This window comes from Nelumbo nucifera, chromosome 2 (genome assembly GCF_055504915.1).
Source record: "Nelumbo nucifera cultivar China Antique chromosome 2, China Antique-T2T, whole genome shotgun sequence".
Taxonomy (NCBI): domain Eukaryota; kingdom Viridiplantae; phylum Streptophyta; class Magnoliopsida; order Proteales; family Nelumbonaceae; genus Nelumbo; species Nelumbo nucifera.
The window spans coordinates 31,498,175-31,503,298 of record NC_142650.1 but is presented as its reverse complement, the minus strand read 5'-3'; the positions used below and the strand labels follow the sequence as shown (position 1 = coordinate 31,503,298).

The window sequence follows — 5,124 nt, the reverse complement described above, 5'->3', positions numbered from 1 at the left end:
AGATCAAAGTCGTGTACCTGATTGGCAGCCACTTTTTTTCTTTCCTTGTACTTTTTATACTCCCCAAGATATTTTCATTTGTTTGACTTTGACTCTCAAATCCAGATAATATTGGAGGGATAAAGTGGTAAATCCACATCAAACCCGATAATCGGGAATCTCTGAACCGACCCTCGCCGTTGGATGATATGGACAAACCGATAGAGCGGAGATTTATGATTTTATGGTGTTGACCTTGTCCGCCCCTGCGGAATCCAGAAATCACAAATCAGAATTGCAAATATGAATAATAAATGTAAATATAAATAATAAATAAATATCCAAATATTAGATATTTTCACTTTTTTCCTGCACTTATTCGCTGCATTATATATGAAGCACATGTCAGAGACTGACTGGTACTCTGGTAGTGCAGGAAACAATAATATGCTTTGTTCTCTCATATATTTGTTGCGACATGATGCTATGATACCGGAAAAACTTACTGCCAATCAATCGGTATCATAAAAAAAAGGGTGAGTAATCAGATGGCATTCATCAAAAATTGAGGGGTGGATGAGAGCAAAAGCCAAAAATTATAAAACTTGCTTTCATTGAGATTCGAACTCAAGACCTCCCGCTTACTAAACGGGTGCTCTAACCAACTGAGCTATGAAAGCGATGTTATCGTAAATCAATAATAATATTTTTATAGTCTCTTAAAATAATTCAAAGCTATTTTATAAACATCACCAGAATCCGAAGTTAAATGTGTTGAGATGGATCTAGGTTTTGGGCCTTGGTTTTCTTTCCAAAGCCCAACCTAGCCCATACTTTAGACACACTAAAATATGTATGTATATTAAGATATATTTTGTATTGTATTAAGTATTATATTAACATATATCCCAAATTTGGAGATGTTGGCTAGTAATGTGATTAATCGTGATAGAAAGGTTTGGAAGAAAGATATCATTAAATCTTTGGTGCTCAAGATTTTTTGGCACCATATAAAATTTATCTTAATTCTCTCTAATAATTTAGAGGACAAGATAGTTTGGACGTTCTCTCCGGATGGCAAGTTAGGATGGCCTACAATGAAGAATGTAGTATTAATAGTGGAATTGGTAATTCTGATAGAGGTCAGACGACTAAATGTTTCTCCTAAGATTAAAGTTTTTCTCTTCCTCTTTAATGGCAAGCTTCCCACAAAGAATAAGCTTATTGCGAGAGGTCTTGACATTAATCCTAAATGTGGGCTTTATGGTGAAGAGGAGAACATTGACAATTTGTTCATAAGTGTAATATTGCTGAACAGATTTGGATGCTTGTTAACGTTGTGCTTCCAATTCCTAATGATAATGATGCGTCAGTTAATGCCTGGTGGGATAGAATTGCTAAAGATCAAGGTTCAGATAACGATAAATTGTTTAGAGATACGATAGCAATTATTCTTTGGTTTATTTGGAAAAACAGAACTTAGAAATGCTTTAGTAATAAGTCATCGCCTCCTCAAGTTCGCATCAACAGAGCCTTTGACTATTGGAATGAGATTAAGAATAATACAATAATTGAAGTCAACGAGAATTTGAAAGAATGGATGTCTATTGTATGGATCAACCCCAACCCCAGATTCATTAAAGTTAATTTTGATGCATATTGTAGATAGGATGGTTGGTGTTCCATTTGCGTGCATTGCTAGGAACCATCATGGTGTTGTTCTTGATGTTAAGGCATATTTTATCGGTTTCTCGACAATTACCTTAGTTAAAGCTTGGGGGTGCTCACAGTTTGGTTAATTGAACTGTGGCATGATTTTCTAGACTAAACTGACTTGTTCAGTTTTTAAATTTAATCAAACTGAGACTGAACCAATGCAACCGGTTAACCGTGGTTTGATTTTTCGGTTTTTTTATGCACTAAAAATTAAAAAAAAAAAAGGAAAAAACCTAGTGAGTGTCAAGTAAGATAGAGATAGAGAGAGAGAGAGAGAACAGATAGTAGGTCTGGGTCGCCTGGAAAGTCGAGGAAGAAGAAGAAGAGTCAGAGAGAGAGAGAGAGAAGAGAGAGTGAGACAGTTGTTAAGATGAACAAAAGCTCTAGCCAACTGCAAAGTGCCCAGTTTCTCCTCCTTTAGATCGTCCTTCTCTTAGCAAGTTAGCATCTCTCGATCATGGTGAAACAGATGAAGAAGGCATTCCTAAAGGCTGAAGCAGCCAAAGGTGTTCCTATGTTTGAAGAAAATTGGAAAGGGGAAAAGGCCCGGGAACTGGAAAGGTGGAAACCGTTTCTGGTGTGGAAAAGCATTGGTCTGGACCTTTGGGTTCAAGACACCAAGAAAACTCAGAGAAACTATTGAAGTTTGAAGGCTTGAAGTAAGTCTTGAACTCAGAGAAGCATTGGTAAGGCATGTCCAGATTGTCAAAGTCAGACTGAGAGACTGCCACTACCAGATAGCCCAGACTGGTAGTGACAGGTTTGATTTTCGAAGAAAATGCCGAAAACAGAACCTTGTTATTCGATTTAAAAAAATAAAAATATAATATATATATCGGTCGGTTCGGTTAACCACCGGTTTTTTTAAATGGTTAACTGAAACTGTCAGTTTTTGGAAAACATCGAACCGAAACCAAACCGACCAGTCCAGTTAACCGATTTTTTGGTTCGTTTCAGTCGGTTTGGTTTTTTGGATTTTTTTGCTCACCCCTACTGAATGTATCCCGCTTGATCTTAGTGTAATTTGTTTTTCTGATTCTTGGGGAAGAGTTATCCTCTTATTTTGTAACTCCTCTTTTTCCTAACAAAAAAAAATATTATAATGACACTTGTAATATATAATTTCATATCATGTAATGTACAATATAAAGTTTATATATGTTTCTATGGCATACTATTTATTTATATTTAAAACCATAGGTCCAATCCATTGTGATACCCCTAATTTAGGTTGTGTTTGGCATTTCACATATTTATGACTTTTGTCCTTTTTCAATTATAATAAGAAGAAAAGTGGGATTTATGAGCATGTGGTCAGTGCATATAAATCCTTTTTATTTTGTCTAAAAAGGAGAAAAAACCATGGATAGAAAAAGAGTTCAACATTGTTTTTTCTTTATATTTCTTCTTATCTAGACCTATGCTTTTATAATATTTATTTGCAAAACAAGAAAATATTTACATATTCAAAAAAATATTGGTTGTTGCATTGATATTAGGTAACTTCTATATCATGAAATTAAATAATAAGAGATGCATTGTTTAAGCCTATATGGCAGATAATAAGCTAGGGTTAGATCAAAACCAACCTATTCTAAATAACTTTGATTTTTCAAAACAACTAAATCTATAAGAAGTATTTCACCATAACGATAAAACCTATACACCTAAAAAAGAAGAAAATATTGAGTTTTGAGCTAAATTCTGGTGTTAGGGTAACATCTCACATATATACTTGTTCACGAATTGAGCTTTACCTCTTTATTAACAAAATAAATTCAGGCCCAATCTTGAGCTTAGCTTGACCATTGGGCCTAAATATTGAGCCTAAGATTGGCCCTTACTAAGGTTTTCAACCCGTTGTTGACCCAAATGATTAAACCATTTGAACCATCACCTGCTTGATTTTTCAGTAATGTTGACAGAGTCAACAAATCGTCAACCTGGTCACCATGTTGCGTGTTGCATGCTAACTATGTATGCAAACTTTGGAAGGCCATAACGTTGCACTCCGATGTCTGATTAGGGTGATTTGTTTTTTTGATTTTGGGTAACTTTTTTGAGATCCATGTATCCCAAGGAGTCGTAAGCGCCTTGTCCTGCTATTTTTGTGAAAAAAAACTTTTTGGCCTCAAATCGCAATTTTTTAATATTTTTATATGTAAAAAATCAAAAACTAAATTAAAAACATATATTAAATATAAAATAATACATATATCATATATAAAACATAATTATACATCTTTTATTGATAAAATATGTATTTATACATATATACACACACATATGTGTGTGTAGGCACTGATGTGGCCGGTCTGAACTGTTTGACCCAAACAATCGAATCGATGACCTGTAACCTAGAGGCAAAAACATTTTGGCCTCCGGGCCATTTTTTAAAACACTAGCCCATACTATAAAGGTTGAAGCTCAAGCCCGAGACTGAAGTTTGACCTATAAATTGGAAAAAAAAGATTTTTTTTTGTTTTTTAATCATTAAAATCTTATTTATTTATATTAAATGACCTTAGAACCCAAAATGTTGAAAGTTCTCGCAATGGCTTGAAAAAATGGGAAGAGAACAAATAAACAAATATTATATAATATATAAAATATGTTTTTATTACATAAATATTATTGGGCTTGGATCGGGCTTTTTTGAGAAAGCTTAAGCCTGGTCTAAAAATAGCTATGCCTAATGTTTTGGGTCAAGCTTGAGTCTACAAGCCTAAAATAATGTCCAAGCCTGACAAAGAATGGGTCGAGCCAAGCCGATACATGAACATGTTTACTCACATATAAGGCCTATATCAACTCTAAAAAGTGCTTCCAAAACCTATATAACACACATCAAGTTAAAATCAAAGCTAAACATACTAATTTCAATCGGTATTGACTTTATAAGATAAATAGTCATGAAAATTGCCTCACCACAACCTAACACAGTAAGATTTGAAACATGAAATTAAATGTTTAAGATGAATTCCTAAATTTATTATAATTGTTGGTACATAATTTTTGCTAGATTTTCTTAAAAATCCATTGCAACTTCTTGGATAAAAGGGGAAAGAAATTAAAGGAAATAGACAAAACAAAAATAGTATTTTGGGAGAATGACCAATCAGCCCAGCTCAGAATTTTATAGCCCCATAGTACAGAGGGAATGCATCCTGACCATGAATTGATTCCAAATTCATGGGCATGATGTGGTTTATAGGGCGGGAGAGGGCTAGTAGTAGGGGGCTGGAATTCAGAATTCTGCATCAGGTGTATTCGTACTTCTTCATAGTATTTTTCTATTTGCGTAGGTGGTGTTTGGAAGTCTAAAGTTTGTTGCCTTTGAAGTCTAACTAAATTTTACTATGACAATAGCTTGCTTTTATGCTTGAAGTTTTTGTTTATCAAAATGGCCAATGTAGTTTATATTAATGA

General features: G+C 34.1%; 1 non-coding gene across 1 annotated transcript; it reads right to left on the bottom strand.

Moving 5' to 3' along the window:
* Positions 1-585: 585 nt before the first annotated feature.
* TRNAT-AGU (transfer RNA threonine (anticodon AGU)) lies at positions 586-659 on the bottom strand. Its single transcript has one exon. It is a non-coding gene; the product is annotated as a tRNA-Thr (tRNA).
* Between the last annotated feature and the right edge of the window lie 4,465 nt (positions 660-5,124).